The sequence below is a fragment of the Schistocerca cancellata genome, chromosome 2 (assembly GCF_023864275.1).
Source record: "Schistocerca cancellata isolate TAMUIC-IGC-003103 chromosome 2, iqSchCanc2.1, whole genome shotgun sequence".
Classification (NCBI taxonomy): domain Eukaryota; kingdom Metazoa; phylum Arthropoda; class Insecta; order Orthoptera; family Acrididae; genus Schistocerca; species Schistocerca cancellata.
The window spans coordinates 277,477,629-277,502,237 of NC_064627.1; the positions used below are offsets into that span (position 1 = coordinate 277,477,629).

Consider the following 24,609-nt stretch of genomic DNA (forward strand, 5'->3'; position numbering starts at 1 on the left):
TTGTACTCGAACAATGTGTCTATTTGTTAAATGACTACATAGGCCAACAAACATTTTCTGAGATTGTTTATATTAAGGAACAACTGAAAATATTGTCTTTCGCCCCAAACCATTTAATGTATTTGTATATGTAATGGTCAGCTGTTGTAAGCTGTAAAATCTCTATTTAATTGTATAAGGATGTGTTGTCTAGGCAGAACGAAAGTAAAGACCTACAGAAAACTGACTATGCAAGCATGACAATAAAAAAAGTTATTTTACTATGTAGTCTATTTTACTATGTGTTACTAATATAGTAACACATAAGGTCTTGTATTACTCTTCGTTACTACATCCTGTATGACCTTATACATCTTTGCCTGTACTTTTTATTTACATATTTATATGTTCCATTTCTTTGAAGTGGTTTCCCATAAATTTACAAGTACATTTCGACAACAGTTATACCATATTTATTGTCTACCGATGGATAAATAAAACAAATAAATAAATAAAATAAATGTAATAGATATTGACTAGTTACAGCTTTACCCAAGGTTATTGTCATGAAATATCAAATAGAGAACCCCTCCCAAGATCAGATCGCGAAAACGTTCTTCTTCATTTCACTTACACTACGTTTACAAGGGTTTCCCAAAACCGGGTTTTGTAAACCGATTTCACAATACAATTTTTTAGTTGGCCATATAAACTCTACGAAATCGATTCTGGAAAACTGTTTCCAGCTACCAGTTTTCCACTGCCACAATCGATTTTCGTTCCCATGTAAGCTCCCAACCGTTTTTGAAACATACTTGGGTTGTCAGGTTACATCTTGTTTTCAAAATATTCGACTAATGTGGATAGAGTGAAGGAGACGGTGAAATTAGATTGGGCATAAAAATGTCTACCTCCAATATTTAAGAAATGGCAATTGTCATAACCAAATTTGAAACTGGAACAGTTGTTGTCTAGACGCCATTTTAGCTGGACTAACAAATATGCATCAGACATAAACACTTTTTCACAATAGCTACAAAAGATTTCCAGAATCTGGTTTTTGTTTTTGAAAGCTGTGTATGTAATCATAGTGCCATATACGTTCTTTAATGTGATGTTAATGAATTATGTTGTTTTGAGTCGTTTTCATACTAGCTGATGTGGATTCTAATGGTTTGTTTCAGCTAAAGCCTTCCAAGTTTCTATGTATGTCCTACTTTGTATTAATATAGACTTGAGTATGCATAATATTAAGAAATTATTGTTCTAAGTTTATTACGACTGCGTGTGAGACATAATATTAACTATATTTATCCATACTGTAATGGTAAGACAATAATTTATACCATACTATGGTTTGTATTGTTTCTGTCTGCCATTTTGAAAAAGGAATGGGTGGAAGCTGACCCTCTGTACTGATCGATTCAATATTTTCCATTTGGTGTCAAACTAGTTCTTTGTATAATCTATCTAACCCAGACCAAAATTACTGGATAGTTTATCCTCAGTTTATACTGCAGATAGGCGATTTTCTATCGTGTACAATAATTACGCTTGCATGTGACACATCTTCCGAAAGACGAAAACCGCTTTTCGTTGCCATGTTTACATGTCAAATTCGGGTTGTCACATGCAACTAATGTGGGGTCACAGCACGCGACTTTCTGTAGTAGCATCACCAACTACCATTCGCAGAGGAGGTCACAAATTCTATGTATCTGAAAATAGATTTTGCACAGGGAAAAATCAGAGGAGACATACACATTTATAACAGAAATAACACTCAGAGACGAAAATGTTGTCTGCAATGGAGACCAACCAACAGCTGGCATGTAAATATCGTCTACAGACACGCCACTCGTCCAAGATTTTTAGAATGTTACTGTATTCTTTGATATAGTCATTTCAAATACGTAATTTTTTACTTAAACATCTGTCACGTCAACTCTGGAGCTATTTCCTGCATACAGTATAATCCACAACCCATACAATGCTTGGTCTGAGAAATTAGAAATGAATATGACTCTCTTTCTTGATTACGTATATTAATTAAGTTTGTTTATTTATTCATTCTGAAACCATTTAAGACTGTGGATATGTCATTGGTTGCATGTATTGCCCCCCACCGCACAAATTATACTGCAGAAAATCAAAAATAGGTTGCTGTTCTTGCAGTTCTAGAACCTGCAAAAGTATACTTTCACAAATAAAATAAAAACACATTGAAATCGAATGGATTACAGCAGCAATTACTCCATGCAACAGAATGCTCGTGTTTCGAAATACTGCCTCATAGAGCAGTGGTGGACGAAAGTGGAGAAACGAAGTACAACCAAGATGAACTTTTTGTGGCATGACGAGTATTGCGTCTCTTGAGTTGCATCACTAAAAACTGGGAGTTCACACGTTCAACTGCATTGCAACTACAGTACGCCACCAGCTGTGGTGACACTTTTGTTGCAAGTATGAACCCGGCCTTAAGTCCTGAAGCATACTTGCTAGCCCACTTGAATATGGCACCTGGAAAACTGCTGTTACAGTATTCATTTGTTATTTATTTGCCTGTAAACAACTGTTGTGTAGTATAGGCATCGTCAGATGGTTATACCAATGATTATACATAAGGTCAGTAGTTACACAGTTATACAGATTGTGGTACAAATGATTACACAAAAGTTAACATATGGTATATGATTATACAAAAGGTCAGTATGGTTGTATGACATAAATTACAGTTTCTTCGATCACAATCACATTTATAATAATAGAGAATCATATTTTTTCATTATGTAGGAATTCACTTATGCTGTAGAAGTCTTTCTCTTTCAATCATGTCTCTACCACCATTTTAAATCAATTCTCATGCAATTCCCTCGTTCCATGTGATGTATTGTTGTAAAATGTTTTGCCAGCATGTAAAAAATTATTTTGGATTTTACTAAAATGTGTCCAAGGAATGTCTAATAAGTTCCTATTTCTGGTTTCATATGAGTGCACATCTGACCTGCTTTCATACATGTGGGCATTCTCTTTGGCATGTATAAGTGCTTTAAGTATGTATAGACTGGGAACTGTAAGAATTTTGTGCTCAAGAAGTACTGTCTACAAGAAGTTAAATTGCACACACCAAAAATACATCTAATGGCGTTCTGCTGCTAGAGGAAAACATCTTTTGCCCCAGCAGAGTTTCCCCAAAGAAGTGTTCCATAATGCAGATGAGTATGAAAAGTGGCATGGTATGCCATAAGCATGCACTCCTTACTGACACAATCCTTCAGTTTCCTATGGAGATATAGAACTCTTGCCAACTTACTGCACAGCTTTTCTGTGTGAGTATTTCAGCTCAATTTGGTATCAAGATAAATGCCTAGCAATTTTATTGAATGTCTTGAGTTCATGAGGTCCATCATTAATATGATTTAGTCAATACAGTCGCTATTTTTCTTCGTTTAGACGAGGTGTAAACAGCTTCAGTCTAATATTTCTGCTTTTCCTTCACTGTAAAAAATGCCACTCCATCCATATTAGACGAAAATTTTTAAAAGCAAGGCGAAACCTGACAGCCATGCACGCTTCAAACCCAGTTGCGTTCAGGTGGGAGCGAAAATCGATTGCGGAATTGGTAAAATGGCAACCAGAAGCGGATTTCCAGAATCGATTTTGAAGTGTTTACACTACCACCCAGAACAGGTATTGGGAAATCGGTTTACGAAATCCAATTTTGGCAGCTTCATTTAATCGGAGTGAATGAATAAAAGTTAATCGGCAGTTGCATTGAGTTAATTCAAGCTGATGGCATGATCTGATGCTCTCCTGGATCCAGCCCTGTGGTTCTGTTGTTATACGGCGACGGGAAACTATTAGTTTGTCAGCTTTTTAAGACACGAAAACAAGAGAGAAGGCCAACGGAACGGTAGTGGATGTTTCGAGTAATTTGCACAGATTAACAAATTAAGTACTTAATCACAGCTGGTTAGTTCCCTTCTAAATGCACTATTGCCGGAATAAATAATGTGAACGAAAATGTCTCGCAAATAAGCGGCTGTAATTTTGATCGCCCAACGAGAACTTCGTTTGATTTTCTGTCACAAGACCTGTGTGCCGACGCACGACGTCGTGTCATTGCTATATTTTTGTTATCTTTTATTATGAAGCGTTGTTGGAATACGGCGTATTGGACCTCTATTTACCCAATTAGTTTCATTTGGATTTGCAATATGTTTAGGACGCATGTTTGAAGTTTCTGTAGAATAGTATTGTCTGTGCATGAAAAAATCTTTTTCATCTGTTATTCTAGAAATGATATACCGATGCCTTAGAAGAATCGTGACTGTTAATTATTATGCTCCGTTAGTAGTATTCTGTCGCAGCATTTCAGGTCACTTCGCCAAATCTGACTATATCGATATTAGAATTCGGGGAATCCCGAAGCGTTATAGTGTTTCATGTGGGAAGTCACCTGTGTTTATAGTGTGCTAGTGCAGTGTGCAAACGGGAACATTGAATTGTGTTGACGTGATGATGTGTAGTAGCTCAAGTAACACGATGAAGAGTATGTGAAGCATTAGCATATTATATTCGTCTTCTGTTCCTGCTGTAATGCATCTGTAGGTCCGTGAAAAGCGTAAGTACTGTGAAAATCACTAGTGTATTCCAATTACTATAACTGTAAGGCATCCGACTTCCTGCCCCACGCTTGTTGACCCCACCTTATTTGGTAATGGTATGTGTACATGTATTTGACATGACATGTACCATTATATTCAATGGTCAAGGACAAATAAAAAACCGGTATCACTTAATAAAAAGTAAATATGATATGAAAATGTCGGAATGTTCTAGATTTCATTGCGCAACACACATTCTCATACACGACGTTACTGAATGACTTGTATGTAATATATGGGCGGAGATTATGCTTCGTGATGCTCTATCTCACAGCTTCCGTATGTTTTCCACTTTTTTGTTGTATTTTACTTTCATCCGTAGACAGACTTATTTGAATCGATGCCGTCATTTTACATACACTACGCATAATTTATAACACTGCTAGATAAGAATGATGCAGACATACATGCACTGTTTATCACAGAACTACTTAAACAAATTTAAGGAACTGAAATAACCTGATTCAAACAAGGGCAACTAATCGTAAGACGTCTCGTGATACCGGTAGCATTCCTTGGTTTTGAGATTACATAGAATAATTTATAAACTGGACATGTAGGCTTATTGTGTTACTAAAATATAGTAGTCTCAGTCTTTATTTGTTCTATCCAAATATAAGCTCTCATTGTAACTGGTCTGTTTGTAATGTATGCTGCATATTGCGCAGTGTTTTTCTGTAGAAAAACATTAGTGTGGAAGATGTATTTGGTCGGAACTGTCAAAATACCCCATTTTTTAAATGTCTGTGCGGTGGACCCATATATGACTCTTGCTCGTTTTTCTGATTTGCAGTTTGAATGCTTATTCCATATTTTGAGCTTTATGCCCTACCCCCCTCAAGTATTTTGCCCTAACTAATGGTAGAATGTATGTGTGCAAAATATCTTGTTCTTAGACACCAGCTTATTACCCACTGTGGTTAATATCTGTAGGGCAAAGCATGCTGTGCTAATTTTTTCCAGTTACTATGATTTGTTTGTCCCATCTGAATTGCTGATCAGCATACATACCTATAAATTTTGTGCTAGCCACAAACTCTGTGATCACATGTACTATCAAGTCTTGTTGAATTAGGTTTTTCTACGTATATAGATGTTTATGTTATTAGTCTTCATTATATTAACAGTTTACCTTTATTTGTTGACCATTTGCTAATGCTGTAAGTGCCTTGTCACCTTTTACTTGCATTCTGTCTGTAATTATTCTGTAGCTTTCAAGCAAATACACTGTTTCTCCTTGTGTGTTCCATTGTGGAAGTCATTAATGTAAATGAAAAACAGTATATGGCCTAACATACTCTGTTGAGGGGACTCCAGTGTTCAAACATACTGGATCTGAATGATGATACACCATAACTTAAAATTAAACATTCATCTGGCTTGGATAGTGTCACATCACATCTCATAAAAGAATGCAGAGAATGTATATTAAAACCATTGACACACATGCTGAATGCTGCGATAGAAGAAGGTATATTTCCAGATTCACTGAAAGTAAGTAAAGTGAAGCCAATATTTAAGAAAGGAAATTACAGGCCAATATCATTGATCTCAACATTTGTTAAAATCTATGAAATGATAATAAAGAATAGAATTGTAAGTTTTATAACAAAGTACAGTATACTGCATTCATCACAACATGGTTTCAGAGAAGGGAAGTCAACAAAAACAGCATCAACAGATATAATTGAGCACATTCTTAATTTACTTGACAGGCAACAAAAGACTTGTGGGATTTTTATGGTCCTATCTAAGGCATTTGATTGTGTGAACCACTCAAAATTAATGATGAAATTATATCAGTATGGAATTAGAGGAAAATGCTATGACATACTTAAATCATACATTACAAATAGGAAACAATGTACAGAAATCAGACATACTAGTGGGGGAAATATAACAAACTACAGATCAGAATTACAAACAGTTAAACACGGTGTGCCGCAAGGGTCTGTGCTTGGGCTAATACTATTTATACTCTACGTAAATGACTTCCCTAGCTATATAAATCAGAAACTTATAATGTATGCTGATGACACAACAATCATTTGCACAGCTGACACAAAGGAGGAGCTTGAGAAGGAAGCACTCCGGACTATCGAAAATGCAAATAAATATTTAACACAAAACAACCTGTTTATGAATCAGTCTAAAACAATGAATGTAGTATTTCAGACCAAGCATAGTGAAAATTATAATATAAATGTTAATATAAATGGAAAGACTATTAAAGAAGTAACCAGCACAAATTTTCTAGGAACTATAGTAGACAAACATTTGGCATGGGGGGAGCACATCGATGCACTGTGTAAAAAGATAAACAAACAGATCTTCATCATGCATAAAACAGCTAAGACTGTGGATGATAAAGTCCTCAGATCAATGTATTATGGACTTGTCTTCCCACATTTGTCTTGTTCAGTTCATATATGGGGAAGTGCACAAGCTGGCTACCTAAAAAGAATATTCACAATTCAGAAAAGGGCAGTGAGATGCATTGCAAAAATACCACCAAGACAGACCTGTAGGCAAGCTTTTGTATACTATAATATTATGACAGTATATTCACTGTACATATACCAAAGCATAATGGCAGTAAGGTCAAGTGATAAACACCTCCTAAATAAAGATGTACACAAACACGGTACAAGAGGAAATGAAAATTACTACATGATAAACAGAAATCTAAAACTGTCTATGACTGCCCCAGAAGAAGCGGGCAAAAGGTTTTTTAATAAACTCCCCAAAATCATTAAAAAAGAAACAGACCTAAAATGTTTTAAAAATCTTTTGAAACTATATCTCACAGAGAAATGTATATACAGTTTGAGTGAATACTAAGATGGTGTTTAATACGTTACATCATTACTGAAATGTATCTTTTAAAATTATCATGTATGTTGTTTGGATTTGTGTGTACATATAATGTGAAACATGTAATACCTTTGTATGATTATGGACTATTTCTGTTTAATCATTTGTTTCATTTATATATAATGAAATCAAGTTTGATGTTAATAGCCTATTGTATGACACACCCAATACTCTCAGCTGTATTTTCAGCTGGAGTCCATGGGCAAAGAATAAATAAATAAATAAATAAATAAATGTATATATTTTGAGATACTTGAAATTTGGGAAATCTCTACCTATGCACCCTGTTTGCTAGGCAGTACCTGAATCATTCATTTACAGTTTCCCTTATTCATCATGTTTAAAGTTTACCTAGAAGTATATCATGATCATTTAAAGCAAATGTTTTACTAAGCTTAAGGAAAATGCCTGTTATGTGTTCTCCTGTATCTGGGGTTTCTAAAACTACTTTCATAAATTTTACTACAGCAGCTTCTTTTGCCTTTCCTGATATGAAACCAAATTGTTCCTTGTGCAGCAGTTGCTATTTAGGCAGTTCCACAAGCAACAGAATGACAGTCAGTGATTTTGTTTAATGAATCATTACAAAGAGAACATGTTTGTACTGGTTTTTTCTACATAAGCAAAGAAATATAATTTTCATAGTGTAACAGTTTGTTTCATTAATATGAGACTTGTTGTTGTTATATGGTCTTCAGTCCTGAGATTGGTTTGATGCAGCTCTCCATGCTACTCTATCCTGTGCAAGCTTCTTCATCTCCCAGTACCTACTGCAGCCTACATCCTTCATAATCTGTTTAGTGTATTCATCTCTTGGTCTCCCTCTATGATTTTTACCCTCCATGCTGCCCTCCAGTACCAAATTGGGGATCCCTTGATGCCTCAGAACATGTCCCTTCTTCTAGTCAAGTTGTACCACAAACTCCTCTTCTCCCCAATTCTATTCAATACCTCCTCATTAGTTATGTGATCTACCCATCTAATCTTCAGCATTCTTCTGTAGCACCACATTTTGAAAGCTTCTATTCCCTTCTTGTCTAAACTATTTATCGTCCATGTTTCACTTCCATACATGGCTACACTCCATACAAATACTTTCAGAAACGACTTCCTGACACTTAAATCAATACTCAATGTTAACAAATTTCTCTTCCTCAGAAACACTTTCCTATGAGACTTAAGTAAAAAAAAAGAAGAAAAAGTGAAAAAAATATGACAGTGGGATGACACAATTCAGACATGCTTATTGTGCTCATTTATAGAAGAACAATAATTCAGCTCACCCAATTCCTATAGAAATTCACAAAAATATCTGTTATGGGAAGGAATAACTGAGTGACTAGATGATATAGAAGGCACATGTATTAAACAAATATTTTATTAATGAAATTTATAAACAATGTGGTAATGGAATGATGCTTTCACTTGAATATACCAGTTTCATTCTGCATTGCTGTTGTGTGGGGTATTTATTCCTCTGATGTACAGCAGATGGAGTCAGTTTCTGTACAGACTTGTCTTTTTTCACCCCAACATTTATATTTGTATAAGGAAAGTTAAACATCTTTCCATTTGGATCATTCTTTCTAAGAAATGAAACTTCATAAACATATTAAGCATAAAATATCTGCCCCACAAAAAATATTGACCTTTATTTCTTATGTAAGCAACCAGAGCAAAATCCCTGTACCAAGCGAGGTGGCGCAGTGGCTAGCACACCAGACTCGCATTCAGGACGACGACAGTTCAACCTTGCGTCCGGCCATCGTGAGTTAGGTTTTCCGTGATTTCTCTAAATCGCTCCAGGCAAATGCTGGTATGATTCCTTTGAAAGGGCATGGCCGACTTCCTTCCCTGCCCTTCCCTAACCCGTGAAACCGATGACCTCACTGTCTGGTCTCCTCTCCCAAACAACCCAACCCAAAGTCCCCTTGAAGTGAGGCAGTACGTTTATGGTTGTCCTATGAATTGCCTCTGTTTGAAGCTTGGTTTTTGAAATTGTGTGCAAACATGTGGGGAATAGTGAGTAATAATGGTACTCAATAATAAAATGATAAATAGGCATAACAATATGAATAGTTGTGGTCTGTTCTGCTGGAACTATTCCCACCCGTATTTGATCTAATTCCTCCTTATTCTCTGTAATTTGGAGAACCAAGGTATAAAAAAATGTTTATTCTACCAAATCTTTCATTTTTGAAAATATAATGTAATTGGATCGATAAAAAAGCTTTGTTGATATACATCAAATTTTTCATTTGTAATTTTTGTGAAATTCTCAGCATCAGATAGTATGTGTTTCCCAGCTTTGATGACACCTTTGCTGTGTAAGATGACAGAGAAGTGCCATGAATTATTTATTCTATAGTGTTTTCTGAAAACTGTCAGTTGAGAAAGAGGAAAATGCTGTTAAAATTGACTGGCTACACCTTCACAGTAGTACACTTCTAACAACACAACACGTAATAATGCTTTTATAAGTTAGGTCTAATTCTTAGTGACCTTTAAAGATAGTCAACATTGTGTTGCAGTAACAGGAGGTCAGTACTTTTATAGGCTACATTGAGTTTATTGTTTTCCAGGTTTCCCACATAAAGTATTTAATTAGCATAGGTTATTGAAGAAAAAGGATTGTGTTTCAAAATAAATAATTACATTCTACACGTAGTAAGCATTTTTTGTAAAGTGGATTATTAGTCCATCTTTCAGCAGCTGCTCTTCAGACAGACTATGTTTCTTCTCTCTGAGAATTATGTACTTGGTTTACAGCACTTCCTTTTTTTAACCATTACCTCCAATTAATACTAACAGTATAACCACATACAGCTGCCTAAAATTGTAGTAGGACCAGTATATAACTATATTTGTTGTGTAACATATTAAGAGTTCAGGAATGTCAGTCATTTCATTGTAAAATTAATGTCATTCTGTTACTCCATTTACGTCATCCTGTTGCTGCATATGTGTCTTTCTATTACCATTATAAACTATTGTTAAATTGAATACTATTTCCACCTGCCTGAGCCTTCCATTTATCTTGTAAATCTGAACTTCCATATCTATTCTCAGCCTTCCATAAAATTGCATTGGTTGTTAAAAAACAAACTTTTACGCTTTTTTTTTTAGTAACGAAATGACAGGAGGTGGCTATAAAAAACAAATCAGCTGAAGGGCCTCACTAATTCAATAAATTGAATAAAAGCTACTGAAATGAGCTGGCTTAGGATATTTGTATACTTTTTCAGATATAGTTAATGCCATATGCCTTTGCAATGGCTTGTTGCTTTGCTTTAAGAAATTAGTTTTCAAGGGTAACTAGAAGCTGAAATTTTACACAAGTTATGAAGTTAATTGTTCAGTTCCAGCACTTCCTAACACAAAAATGGAGATCCAGATAAAAACGTTTGATGCCTCAGTTAGTAGGACTGGTAATCATGACATTTTTTATTTTTATGATTTATGTCTATGTACTCCTGTAACAGACCATTTATTTAAAACTGATCTGTAATTTTCTGCATCACTGTAGCAGATATTCTAACTAAAGTATCGTGTTACAGTTGGTTTTCCCTTAAAGAGTATTAGTTCTATATATTATCTACATTTATCGTATATTAAGTCTGTTTTTGAGTTTTCTCACAACTATAATTAACCTCAAAAGTTTTAGGAAATAAGTAATTTTTACCACAGATTTTTCTGTTGCCTTAATAAATATCTTGTTCTGTGTCTTTGATTCAATTCTTGTAGTGAATTAGCAATTTTCTAGCTCAGGAGATTAAAAGATAATCAGCAGGTTTAATTTAACGTTGTGTGTTCACTGTCCTGTAATACATTGCATCAGCTAAAATGCAGTCCCCTGGAATACCGTTCACAAATACAGAATGAATTGGTTGACATTTGTAAGCTGCTTGGAAGTTGCCCTGACTACTGTCAAATGATGGGCAGCAACTGAAAGTCATTTTGTTCGAAGAATCAGAGTCATGTAGCAGTACCAGAGGTACCTGAAGTACTATCCACTCCTGTGGATCCTGTCTGGAGAAAGTATTGGGTCTGTCATCACTCACTTGACTGCAAGTAGTGTTGTCATTGGCAGAGCTAGGTTTCATGTAGAGGGTGAATGGGGATCATTAACCAACAAGTGTGAGAAGTTGTTTTTCACCGAAACTGAAACTGAGCCAGTGGGTCATTCCATATCAAATCACCCAATAAAAAATAAATTTTACACTCACCTCCTTAGATTTTCATGAAATTTGCCTCTAATGGTTCTAATACCATCCTGACAACACCTGCAATTTTTTTGTTGATGTATCTCTTATATTTTTTTTTTATAAATGTTTAAAGTTTTTATATTTTGCGTTTTCCGAACCTTCGGAAATGGTAAATTTAATTTGTATTCAAAACTTTAAAATTGCTTATCTTAAAAACTCTTTTAGATAACATCATGAATTTTTGCAGCAAGTTTATTTATTATACAAATTTGAAGATAAAAATGATACTATTAAAATATATTAATATTTTCTATGAAAAAAATATATATGTATTTTTTTTAACGAATGTTTTGTTTTATAGGAATTGCAATATCTAGAGTCTCAGACCTGATAAAATGCTCAAATTTGTTTTAATTTACTCTTAAACATATAGGCTACTTGATAAAACAAAAATAATGATGGCTTTTTAACATGTTTATTAATTATTGTAGATTACATTAGAATTATGTACAAAGATAGTGTACTTATGACACTTATGTATAACCCAACTGATTGCTTGAAACATTGAATTTTTTGAGTAATTTTGTCTTTTTAATAAACATTAATGCTGATTCAAACTGTTTTTACACTTCATCCAAGAACTTTCAGTTCTTTTGGTACAGTCTTTTTTGAAATGATACATTCTTCCAGTGCGGCTTGATTGAGGTGCGTCTACTACACAGACTATGTGCTCCAAAGGCACTATGCAAGAATCTTCTCTTTGAGGCCAATAAAATGATGCAGCTGGTCCTGAAGGATGTAGAAATAGAATTTCTGCATCTTCTTCATCATTGAATATTGTTTTTACTAGTTCAAAGTACCAGTTACCATCATAATTTGCAGCCACATAGCTATTTATGGATGGTTCAAGACGAACCCAATCAGAAGAAGAATGGAAAGAAAAGACTAAGGAGGGTTTTACACTATCTGTAGTCCTTCTAATTTCAAGGTTGTTTGTTGGAAGTGGTTTGAAGTTATGAAAACTTCTTGTTCCAGGAATGGTTCGGGTTGCTGAAAAACGTTTTTCTAGTTTTAACCGTAGCACATCAGCTTCTTTTTTGTCAAAAAAGTGAAAAAGAATGTTTTCGATATTTTTTTCACAAAACTTGTACACATCGATTGCTGTCATTATTTGTTCTTTATCTGAAAGCTGTAGACTGGCTTTCCTTAAAATTATTTCAATAGTTCCTCCTAGGCCATCACAAATTGACTTCCCATGACTTGTTGCAAAAAAAAGTGTTGGGCCTTAAAATTAAAGTCTCTCAAGTGTTCAGTCAAATTTTTAAAACTGTTTCTATTTTTGTACTGCCCAGCACAACCATCTGTAAAGTAGTGAACTGAGTCAATGTCAGTATGATGTAATGACAGCCACTTTGTAATTTCTTTTTGTACAAAGTTAACAAAACCAGTGTCATGTTCTTAGTCATCGCTAATAAAACAGTGGTTGGAAACAAAAACATTGTTTTCCTCATTTCTTAGAAAAACTCCAACTGGGTGTAGAGTACAACCACCTCTATTCCAGTGGTAACTTTGGATCTCATTTTGTATAACAAAGGAATAATTTTCACTGAAATCCATCACAATAATTGCTGTTTTGGGTGGTTTGTCTTCTTTCAATCTTTTAAAGGCTGTTGATTGGGATTTTGCTATAAACGAGTGCGGGGTGAGCTTTTCCAATGACCTAACCAATAAAGAAATGTAGTCTTCAACACTGATAGACTGTTTGATCATTTCTGCCCTGTCTGTGTTAACCCACTGACTGATTACAATTTCTTCTTCTAAATCATAATCTTCACTTAGTTAGTTTTTCAGTTAAGTACTCAGTTAGTGCAGTATTTGCAGGACAGCTGTCGCAATGATGTAGCATGCAGTTTTGGTTTTCCGTGTTGCACACAAGCATCTTAATTAGGTATTTATAAGAGTCTTCAATTTTCACAGCATCCAGTAATAGTTTAACATTCTGGTGGATACTGCATACACATACAGTGTGTGTGCCTGCAGCACCAGCTAGGATACACCATTTAGGTCTCAAGAAACAAAATTTTGAAAATCCTACTTCTACCTCGGGATTCTCCCATTTGAAAGAATAATTGAGTTCTCTCAAGTTACACAAAATGAGTCTTTTTTGCATGTACACATATTTTCGAACACTTACTTTGTCTTTTGTTCCAGGTAGCACTCTGGAACTTTCATCCTTTTCATAAAAATCTGTTACAAGTCTTACTGTATTTTCAGAAAGAGTTTTACCTTTTTTTGGACCAGGAGTTTCCAAAATACCCTTTTCAGATTTTAGCTTTCTAGCTTGTCGCACCATGTACTCACTTACATTAAATTCTTTCATCACTTTATTTCGACTCCAAGAATCTGGAGCCAAGGTCAAAATCTGGATTTTTCTAGACCTCCCAACAGATAAAATCTTCTCTTTCATAAGAGAAATCATTACATCAAAATCCTTTGCTTTCTCAGCCACACTTGTATCTTCTTCGTCATCATCAGAACTTGGTGCATCATATTTTAATGCTTTTGCAGTCATTTCAATACTGCTGACCTTCCTTTTAAAATAAGACCCTTTACTTTGTTCTGACAAGCCATGAAGCTTTATCGGTGTTAAACCTAAATTATCAAGAGCAATGTTTGTTTGTACAAGGGATTCATTTCTGGATTCCAATGATTCTAATCCAACCATGACTTCATCATCTGTTTCACTTTCATTGACTTCAACTCTTAATTTTTCCTCACAAAAGTTACGTCATGTTGAGCAAAGCTTTTGTCCAGGTTTTATGTTAATATTTTTTGTCAGTAATTGTTTAGAAAGATCCAAGCCTACACTTCTCAACGATTTTTTGATGGGCTTTTTTTGTTTTTTTAGTGGGTCTAAACATGTTGTTTGATACTTTTCAAAAACATTTAAAAAGTAGTAACTGTGGTGTGAACATATATTCTTAAATTCACACATATTAATTCCAGATCGTAAGTGGATCAAATCTTTTTCTTCCTCACTCAATTCAGGTACCGGTTGTAACTTTTTTGAAGGTGTGTAGGTTGTTTGGAAACAGTCAGATTTTTTAAATAACCCTGCGCTAAAGGTTTGAATATCTGACATACTGATTTCACTTTTGGTCTGATTACTGTTCTGGTTACTTTTATAGGATATTGGAAAAGAATCTCTGTAAACTAAGTAACAGTACTTACTGAAAGTTCGAATAAACTTAATAAAATACTATCCAAGGACTATTTAACACTAATAAATTGTTACTTCAAAACACAGGAGTAACAAAACAAAATCCAAGCGTACATTGTTACTCCAAGAAGAGAAAAACTTATTTTCGGTGTCTAAGTCACTTGGTACTTTTTATTTTTAAAATATAATTAATGTTATTTTAAAAATTAGATAACTAAACAGGTTAAAAAGCCAACATAATTTTTCTTTTATCTAATAGCCTATACAATTAAGAGTATTTAAAACAAATTTGAGCCTTCTATCAGGTCTGAGACTCTAGATATTGCAGTTTTTGTAAAACTAAACATCCGTTAGTTAAAAAAAAAAAAAAAAAAAAAAAACTTGTAAATTTTTTTCATTTGGAAGATTGTAATAGATCTTTATGGTAATTTTTTTTTAACATTTAGATATAATACACAAACTTATTCCAAAATTTCATACTGATATCTTGAGTATTCTTTAATATACAATTTTTTTTTAGTTGTGAGGACACGTTTAAGTTAAGATTTCCGACTGCTGAAACAAACAACGCCAAATCTAAAAACTTTAAAAATTTATAAAAAAAAGAAAAACTATAAGAGATGGAGCAAAAAAATTTTACAAGTGCTTTCAGGATGATAAAAGAAGTAATTGTACCAAGTTTCATCAAAATCTGACATGGTTCGTGTCAAGGCCTGGGTGACTTGACATGGAATGATCCCCAGTGGGACTCACTTCACCTGTTTCGGGGTAACCAATTTTGTCCAGTGTCAAGAGGAGGCAAATGCTCAAGGGTAGTGATCTATTAATCGAGGGCATTTCAAACAAAATGGAAGATGGTGATACCCCTTAGGGAAATAGCAGCAAGGAGCAGCAGGTGCACTCAGTCTATATGCCTGGGGCCTCTTTCAACATGTTGAAGAGACTATTTTGGCAGCCATTGAGGGAACAGAATGCAACCAGCTGCAGATTGTGGCACATGTTAGAACAAGTGATACCTGTCGTCTGGGCTCCGAGGTCATACTTCAGTCATTGCAGAGAAGTTTGAGAAGACTAGCCTGGTGCATGGAGTTTCCGCAAAGCTAACAATTTGCAGCATTGTTGTCACCAGAACTGATTGTGGCTCTTTGGTTCTGAGATGAGGGGAAGGGCTGAAGGTTCTGTGACAAGCTGGGCTGCCACAACCTGGACTTGTGCCATAGGGTTGAGAACTGTAGGGTCCTCCTAAATGGATCAGGTGTGCACTACACATCAGAGGCTCCTAATCAGGTAGCTGACTGTGTGTGGGACGCACATAGGGATTTTTTAGATTTGGAAATTCTCCACCCAATGCAAATAATGACAGCTGAAATTCATAGCAGTAAGATTTTGGGGAAAAATTTAAGTTTATATCATAAGGATAAGCAAATTGGAAATGGAGGTGGTGTATTTGTCACAACAGACATGAAACTCAAACCCATCGAGATAGAAATTGAAGCTGCATATGAGGTTGTTTGGGTTGGATTCATAAAACGATAATTTGATCTTTCTATCACCCATCAGACTCCTCTCTTGATGTAACCAAAATTTTTAGAGAAAAGATCAGTTCACTAGTACGTAAGTTCACTTGTCGTACTGTAATCATCAGTGGAGACTTCAATCATCCAACAATCAATTGGAAAAATTAGTTTTGTTAATGGTGAGCATGATAAGACATCCTGTGAAACATTACTAAACGCCTTCCTCAAAACTATATAAAACAGATAGCTCAGAAGGTGATTCAAGGTGGAAATTATTTGATGTAGTGGCAACAAATAGATCTGACCGCTTTGAGGATATCCTCATCAAAACAGAGAGCAGTGACCATGGTGTGGTGTGGCAACAATGATTACCAAAGTACAAAGGACAACTAAAACAAGCAGGAAGATACAAATGTCCAGTAAAAATCAAACAATGGAAAATCAAGGATGAAATGTAATAATATTATGTAAAGGAAAATTGCTACTCACCATAAAGTGGAGGTGCTGGGTCACAGATAGACACAACACACAACCCTTGCCTGTTCCTGCAATTGTGTGTGTGTGTGTGTGTGTGTGTGTGTGTGTGTGTGTGTGTGTGTGTCTAAGACAAGGCCTTACTGGCCGTAAGCTTTATTTGTTATATTCTGTTTGTTGTGCCTATCTGCGACTCAGCATCTCCTCTATATGGTGAGTAGCAGCTTTCCTTTTCTTAATATTGTTATATATGTTCAGTAAACTAGAAAAAATATCACTAGTGTCATATGGCAATGAGGAACCTGAAACAGGGTAGGAGCATGTAGAAAAACTATGGCTCCAGCTTTAGAGAATAATTGACCTTGCACTGGATAGATATGTATCCAGTAGAACACTTCATAATAATATACAGTTTTTGATGATAAGCGGTCACTGATATAAGAAAACTGTATCCTATGACTATAAAATCAGTGATTCACTATTGGAATTGGCCAACTCATAAAAATGCCTGGGTGTAACATTTTGTAGGAATATCAAATGGAAAGACCACATAGGCTCAGTTGTGGAGTAAACCAGTTGGTAGAATTCAGTTTATTGGTACAATATTGGGGAGTGCAATCAGTCTACAAAGGAGTTTGTTTACAAATCACTTGTGTGACTAGTTCTAGAATATTGCTCAAGTGTGTGGGTCCCGTACCAAATAGGACTAACGAGATATTGAAAGCATACAGAGAAGCACAGCACTAATGGTCTTAGGTTTGTTTGATCTGTGGGAGAGTGCCACAGAGATACTGAAGAAACTGAACTAGCAGACTCTTGAAGATATATATAAACTGTCCCAAGAAAGTCTACAAACAAAGTTTCAAGGTAAACATGAATATGGTCCATAGTAGGTTGTAATACGATGTTTGTTTATTTGAAATTAGCTAATCGTACGGTTAAATAAACATCGCATTACAGTCTTTCACAGACCATCTTTATGTTTATTAAGCATGTGGAGGTTGTGGATGCTCACAAATACAAAATTTTAAAGTTCCAAGAATTGTCTTTAAATGATGACTCTGGGAATATACTTCAGACTCCAATGTATTGTTCCCATAGGGATTGTGAGGATAAGATTAGAATAATTACACCATACCAGGAGGCATTCAGACATTCATTACTCCTGTGCTCCATACGTGAATGGAACGGGAAGACACCTTAATAAAGTGGATGTAAACGACATGTATATAATTTTTTTTATGCTGCTTAATGCAGTGTCGTCTGAACTTTGTCTGGACCTGTGGACATTTTACTGTTAAATACATGCAGAATTCTCCTGATTTCTTCCCTAATGGTGGGTAGCAGCTACATTGTCTAAGTTACATGTTTATTTGTAGCTATGTGTTGTATTTTTGGAAGCTTTCCTTGCAGTTTGGTTGCTGTATTGCTAATGTAATTGTTTACACAGTTGGCCAGGTCCTTGAGGGACAGATTTGTGTGTTTGTTTGTACTGGCTTACTCCCTTGCTTTTGTTGTTTGAGTTCTGTATGATTTTATCATTTTGAATTCTTTTTGTTCATGCACTTAACATTGTGTATTCATTATTCTTGCTTTGTATTATTCTTTAGAAATTTGGTCATTAACAAACTATCATGACACTGTTTTAGTTATCAGATAGAGCTTTTTTTCCCAGGAAAATGATGCTTGTTTATGCAAAATATGTCTCTGGTATCTTCAGCTTGTCAATCATTGGTTCATTCATTGGGTTCTGTAGGTCACATTAAGAAGGATAATTTTCAAGTTTGTTTAAGGATTCAAGGCACACATTTAAATTACTTCTGAATCTTACATGATTTGGGCTACAAATTATGAAGGGACAAGCAAATCGTATAAACTTCATGTGTAATCCAGTATGGTAGTTGGAAGTACAGGATTCAAGATTATCTCATCTAGTGCTTGCAGAGTTTGGATGCATGCGTGTAGATCGATAGTTTGATATGGTCACACTGAAGTTGACCGAAGTTCTGCAGCAAAGCAGTTCCATTTACAGGCTTCAGGTGCCCCAGATAATAAAGAATGCAGCTACAATTTGTGCCGGAAATGCCAAATTAAATATGTCCATTTGTAAAGTAATATAATAGAGGGAAACATTCCACATGGGAAAAATATATCTAAAAAGAAAGATGATGAGACTTACCAAACAAAAGCGCTGGCAGGTCGATAGACACTTAAACATACACACAAAATTCAAGCTTTCACAACAAACGGTTGCTTCGTCAGGAAAGAGGGAAGGAGAGGGAAAGACGAAAGGATGTGGGTTTTAAGGGAGAGGGTAAGGAGTCATTTCCAATACCGGGAGCGGAATCCCGGGATTGGAATGACTCCTTACCCTCCAGGGATGTCATGTTTGGCAGCGTGTTCAGCAACACGGTGTTCCACTTGTTTTTAGCCAGTTTTTCGGTGGCCGTTCATGCAGACAGCTTGTTGACTGTCATGCCTACATAGAATGCAGCACAGTGGTTGCAGCTTAGCTTGTAGATCACATGACTGGTTTCACAGGCAGCCCTGCCTTTGATGGGATAGGTGATGTTAGTGACTGGACTGGAGTAGGTTGTGGTAGGGGGATGTATGGGACAGGTCTTGCATCTGGTCTATTATAGGGGCATGAGCCATGAGGTAAGGGATTGGGAGAAGGGGTTGTGTAAGGATGGACAAGTATATTGTGTAGGTTCGGTGGATGGCGGAATACCACAGTAGGAGGGGTGCGAACGATAGTGGGCAGGACATTTCTCATTTCAGGGCACGATGAGACATAATCAAAACCATGGCAGAGAATTTAATTCAATCCCAGATGGTACTGAGTTATGAGGGGAATGCTCTTCTGCTCCCATCCTTGTGCAAAAACAAATCTCCCGTGCCTTATCTTTCCAGTCTCCCACCACCTCCCAAAGTCCCACAGTCCGGCCACAGAGGAGCATTCGCCTCGTAACTCAGTACCATCTGAGACTGGAGCAACTGAATTACATTCTCCGCCAGGGTTTCAATTACCTCTCGTCATGCCCTGAAATGAGAAATGTCCTGACCACTATCCTTGCCACCCCTCCTACCGCGGTATTCTGCCGTCCACTGAACTTAAACAATATACTCGTCCATCCTTACACAACACCTGCTCCCAATCCTTTACCTCATGGCTCATACCCCTGTAATAGGCCTAGATGCAAGACCTGTCCCATACACCCTCCTACCACCACCCACTCCAGTCCGGTCACTAACATCACCTATCCCATCAAAGGCAGGGCTGCCTGTGAAACCAGTCATGTGATTTACAAGCTAAGCTCCAACCACTGTGCTGCATTCTATGTAGGCATGATAACCAATAACCTGTCTGTCCGCATGAACGGCCACCGACAAACTGTGGCCAAAAACCAAGTGGAACACCCTGTTGCTGAACACACTGCCAAACATGATATCCCTCGTCTCAATGACTGCTTCACAGCCTTTGCCATTTGGATCCTTCCCACCAACACCAGCTTTCTGAATTGCACAGGTGGGAACTTTCCCTGCAATACATCCCATGTTCCCGTAACCCTCCTGGCCTCAACCTTCATTAGTCACTGCCCTCACCCATCCTATTCCCTCCCAGTTCCCATTCCAGCACTACACAGCCGTCATTTCACCGCCACACCGTCTTTTTCTTTTCATTTCTCTTTTTTCCACTGCTTACCCCCTTCCCCCCTCTGCACCTTCTTTCCTTCCCTCCATCTAAACTGCAACTCTTCACTATCTACCACTCCCACCATACTATCCCTCCCCCTCCCCACCCCAGCCTCCTCCTTACCTCCACCCAGTCCTCCGCTGCCTGAGCAACACCAACTGGGGAGCAGATCACTCTACATTGCTGCAGCTCTACAGAGCCCTTGTTCAATCCCACCTTGAGTATGGGAGTCTGGTTTATGGTTCAGCGGAGACCTCGGTATTGCATTAATTCGACCCAGTGCACCGTTGTGGCATTCGCCCAGCGACAAGAGCTTTTAGGGCGACTCCAGTTACCAGCGTCTTTGTGGAGGCCGGAGTTCCTCCGTTGAAGGTGAGGCATGCACAACTGCTGGCTATTTGTGTTACACATGTTCGTATTTCTCCTGCGCATCCGAATCACAGTCTCCTTTCCCGCCCAAGGCAGTTCATCTCTCGCATTGGCAGCCCAGGTCAGGGCCTCCAATTGCAGTTTGTGTCCGATTGCTTCTTTCTGAACTGGAGTCCTTGCCCTTACCACCTATACTTCTGGTCCATTCACATACACCTAGGCCGAGGCTTCACTTGGACGTTTCACATGTCCCTAAGGACTCATTTAACCCCGCAGCTCTCCGCTGCCACTTCCTCTCGATTCTTGACATGTACCGAGGCCCCAAAGTGGTTTACACTGATGGCTCGATGGCTAATGCTCATGTTGGCTTTGCGTATTTCCATGGAGGATATATTGAACAGCATTCCTTGCACGATGGCTGCAGTGTTTTCACTGCCGATCTGGTGGCTATATCTCGTGCTCTTGAGCACATCCGTTAATGCCCTGGGGAGTCGTTTCTTCTGTGTACTGACGCCTTGAGCAGCCTATACAAGCTATTGACCAGTGCCATTCTTGTCATCCTTTGGTAGCGACCTTCCAGGAGCCCGTGTATGCCATGGAACGGTCTAGTCGTTCAGTGTGTGGACCCCAGGTCACATCGGAATCCCAGACAACGAACTTGCTGACAGGCTGGCCAAACAGGATACACTGAAACTGCTTATGGAAATCGGCTTCTCTGCAACTGACCTGTGTTCAGTACTACGCCGCAAGGTTTTGCGGATTTGGGAGACGAAATGGTATAACCTCAGCATGCACAACAAACTGCGTGCCATTATGGAGACTACGAATGTGTGGCAGTCCTCCATGTCGGCCTCTCGCAGAGTTTCTGTGGTTCTCTTCTGGCTGTGCATTGGCCACACTTTGGTGACACAAGGCTACGTCCTGCGCCGTGATGACCCACCTGTGTTGGTGCAGTGCCCTGCTGACAGTGGCCCATATCTTGGTGAGCAGCTGCCCTGCGACGAACTCTTCAGTTACCGGACTCATTGCCATTAATTTTAGCTGACAACACCTCATCGGCTAATTGAGTTTTACGTGGGTGATGGTGGGTTTTATCATTCTATATAAGTTTTAGTGCATGTCCTTTGTCCCTCTTGGTTCTCCAGTCTAATGCTTTTAGGGTGTTTTTTTTAATGTGCCGCAGAGTGGCTGGCTTTTCCTTTTTATTCTCATGGTTGGCCAGCCACGGTCATCTGCTCTCTTATTTTTACCCCTTCTACCTGTTTCTTGCTTCTCTCTGTGGTTTTATTTTCCTGTTTTGTCCATAGTAGTGTTGGTTGTCCTCGTGGCGTTCTGGTTCTTCCTTGCTTCTGTTATTGTGCTGTATGTCTCTTTTCTTTTCTTCTTTCCCTTGTGTAATTATTTTACCGGGAACAAGGGACCGATGACCTTGCAGTTTGGTCCTTCCCTGCCCCTCCCCCCCCCCCCCCCTTCTCCCAATCTTCTTTTAAACCAACCAATCTGTTTTGAACCTACTGTCTAGTAGCTCGTTTTATAAAACGAGCAGATTTTCTGGTTTTGGATTTCTTGCTGTTGTTGCAACAGTCATCAGTCCAAAGACTGGTTTGATGCAGCTCTCCACTATAGTCTAGCCTGTGTGAGCCCCTTCATCGCCGAATAACTATTACAACGTACAGCCATTTGTGCCTGCTTGTATTCATCTCTTGGTCTACTTTTACAACTTTTCCCTCTCATACTTCTCCACAGTGCTATATGGATAATTCCTTGGTGTCTCAGAATGCATTCTATCAACCGATTCTGACTTTTTTTTCTTAGTCAAGTTGTGTCATAAATTTCTTTTCTTCCCTATTTCATTCAGTACCTCCTCATCAGTTATATTATCCACCCATCTAATCCTTAGCAGTCTTCTGTAGCATCATATTTGAAAAGCTTATATTCTATTCTTGTCTGAACTGTTTACCTTCCATGTTTCACTTCTGTACAATGTGACACCTCAGACAAATACCTTCAAAAAACTTCTTGGGACATAGGACTATATTTGATGTTAATGAACGCCGGTTTTTCAAAACTGATTTCCTTGTAGTAACCATTCTGCATTTTGTATCCTTTCTGCTATGACTATCATCAGTAATTTTGCTTCCCAAATAGCGAAAATGATTTGCTAACCTAATCCCCACAGCATTCTGTGATTTTATTCGACTGCATTCCACTACCCTTGTTTTACTTTTTATGATGCTCACCTTGTTAACTGTTTTCAAGGCACTATCCATTTTGTTAAGTTGCTCTTCCAAGTCCTTTGCTATCTCTGGCAGGATTAACATTATCATTGGCAAACTGCAAAGCTTTTATTTCTCCTCTCTGATCTCAGTTCCTTTTCCAAATAGCTTCTTCGTTTCCTTTACTGCCTGCTCAGAGTACAGATTGAATGACGTTCAGGTTGGGCTACAACCCTATGTCATTCCGTTCTCAGCTACTCCTTCCCTTTCATGTCTTCCAACTCTTATAATTGCAGTCTGAGTTCTATACAAGCAATATAAAACTTTTGTTTCCTCTGTTTTATCCCTACTATCTTCAAAATTTCAGAAAGTAAAGTCAAAAGTTATCGCAAATCTACAATTGCAATAAATGTAGGTTTGCCTTTCTGTAACCTACCTTTTAGGGTAAGTCAGTGTTGTGCCATATTTTCAAAAATTTCTCCAGAACCCAAACTGATCTTCTCTGAGGTTTGCGTCTACCAGTTTTCCACTCTTTCGCAAACAAACAATTTGTATTAGTATTTTGCAACCATATAGTATTAAACTGATAGTTTGGCCGTAGTTACACCTGTCAGCACTTGCTTTTTTGGAATTAGAATTATTACATTCTTCATGAAGTCTGATTGGTATTTCACCTGTCTCATATATCTTGCATATCAAGTGGAATATTTTGTCATGGCTGGCATTACCAAGGATCAGAATAATACTGAGTGAATGTTGTCTACTTCAGGGGCCTTGTTTTGACTAAGATCTTTTAGTGCTGTGTCAAATTCTAGTCCTGTGTCTCCCATCTGATCTTCACCTATTTCTTCTTCCCTTTCTATAATATAATTTTCAAGTTAATCTCTCTTGTATACTCCCTCTGTTATTTCTTGTTTCTTCAAAGGTCTCGTTAATCTTCCAGAATATGGTATCAGCCTTTCCTTTAGTTACAAATGCTTCTACAGCCTTGCATTTGTCCACTATCCATTCCTGTGTAGCCATTTTGCATTTTCTGCAAATCTTCTTTTGTTAGACTTCGTATTTTCTTTTTGCTTTGTCATTTGCTGTATTTTTTATTTTCTTCTTTCATCAATTAAATTAAATATCTCCTGTGCTATCCAAGGATTTCTACTAGACCTTGTCTTCTTTCCTGTTTGTTAGCAAGCATCCTTTAGTATTTCGTCTCTTGAAGCTATGCACGCGTCCTCCACAGTATTCATTTTCCTAGCTTCAGCCAAACATTGCCTATTGTTCCCTCTGAAACTCTCAATAAATCTGGTACTTTTAGCTTATCCATATCTCATCTCCGTTATTTCCTATCTTTTTACAATTTCTAAAGTTTTAATTCGTAGTTCATAACCAATAAATCA

At 37.2% G+C, this 24,609-nt stretch overlaps 1 protein-coding gene across 1 annotated transcript in view; it reads left to right on the plus strand.

The window, feature by feature from the left end:
- Window positions 1-4,444: 4,444 nt before the first annotated feature.
- LOC126161613 (NFX1-type zinc finger-containing protein 1-like) overlaps window positions 4,445-24,609 on the plus strand; it is a 392,892-nt gene continuing 372,727 nt past the window's right edge. The window contains exon 1 of the mRNA XM_049917568.1: window positions 4,445-4,603. The gene's annotated coding sequence lies outside the window, so the exon portion shown is untranslated. The remainder of the gene's footprint in view (window positions 4,604-24,609) is intronic.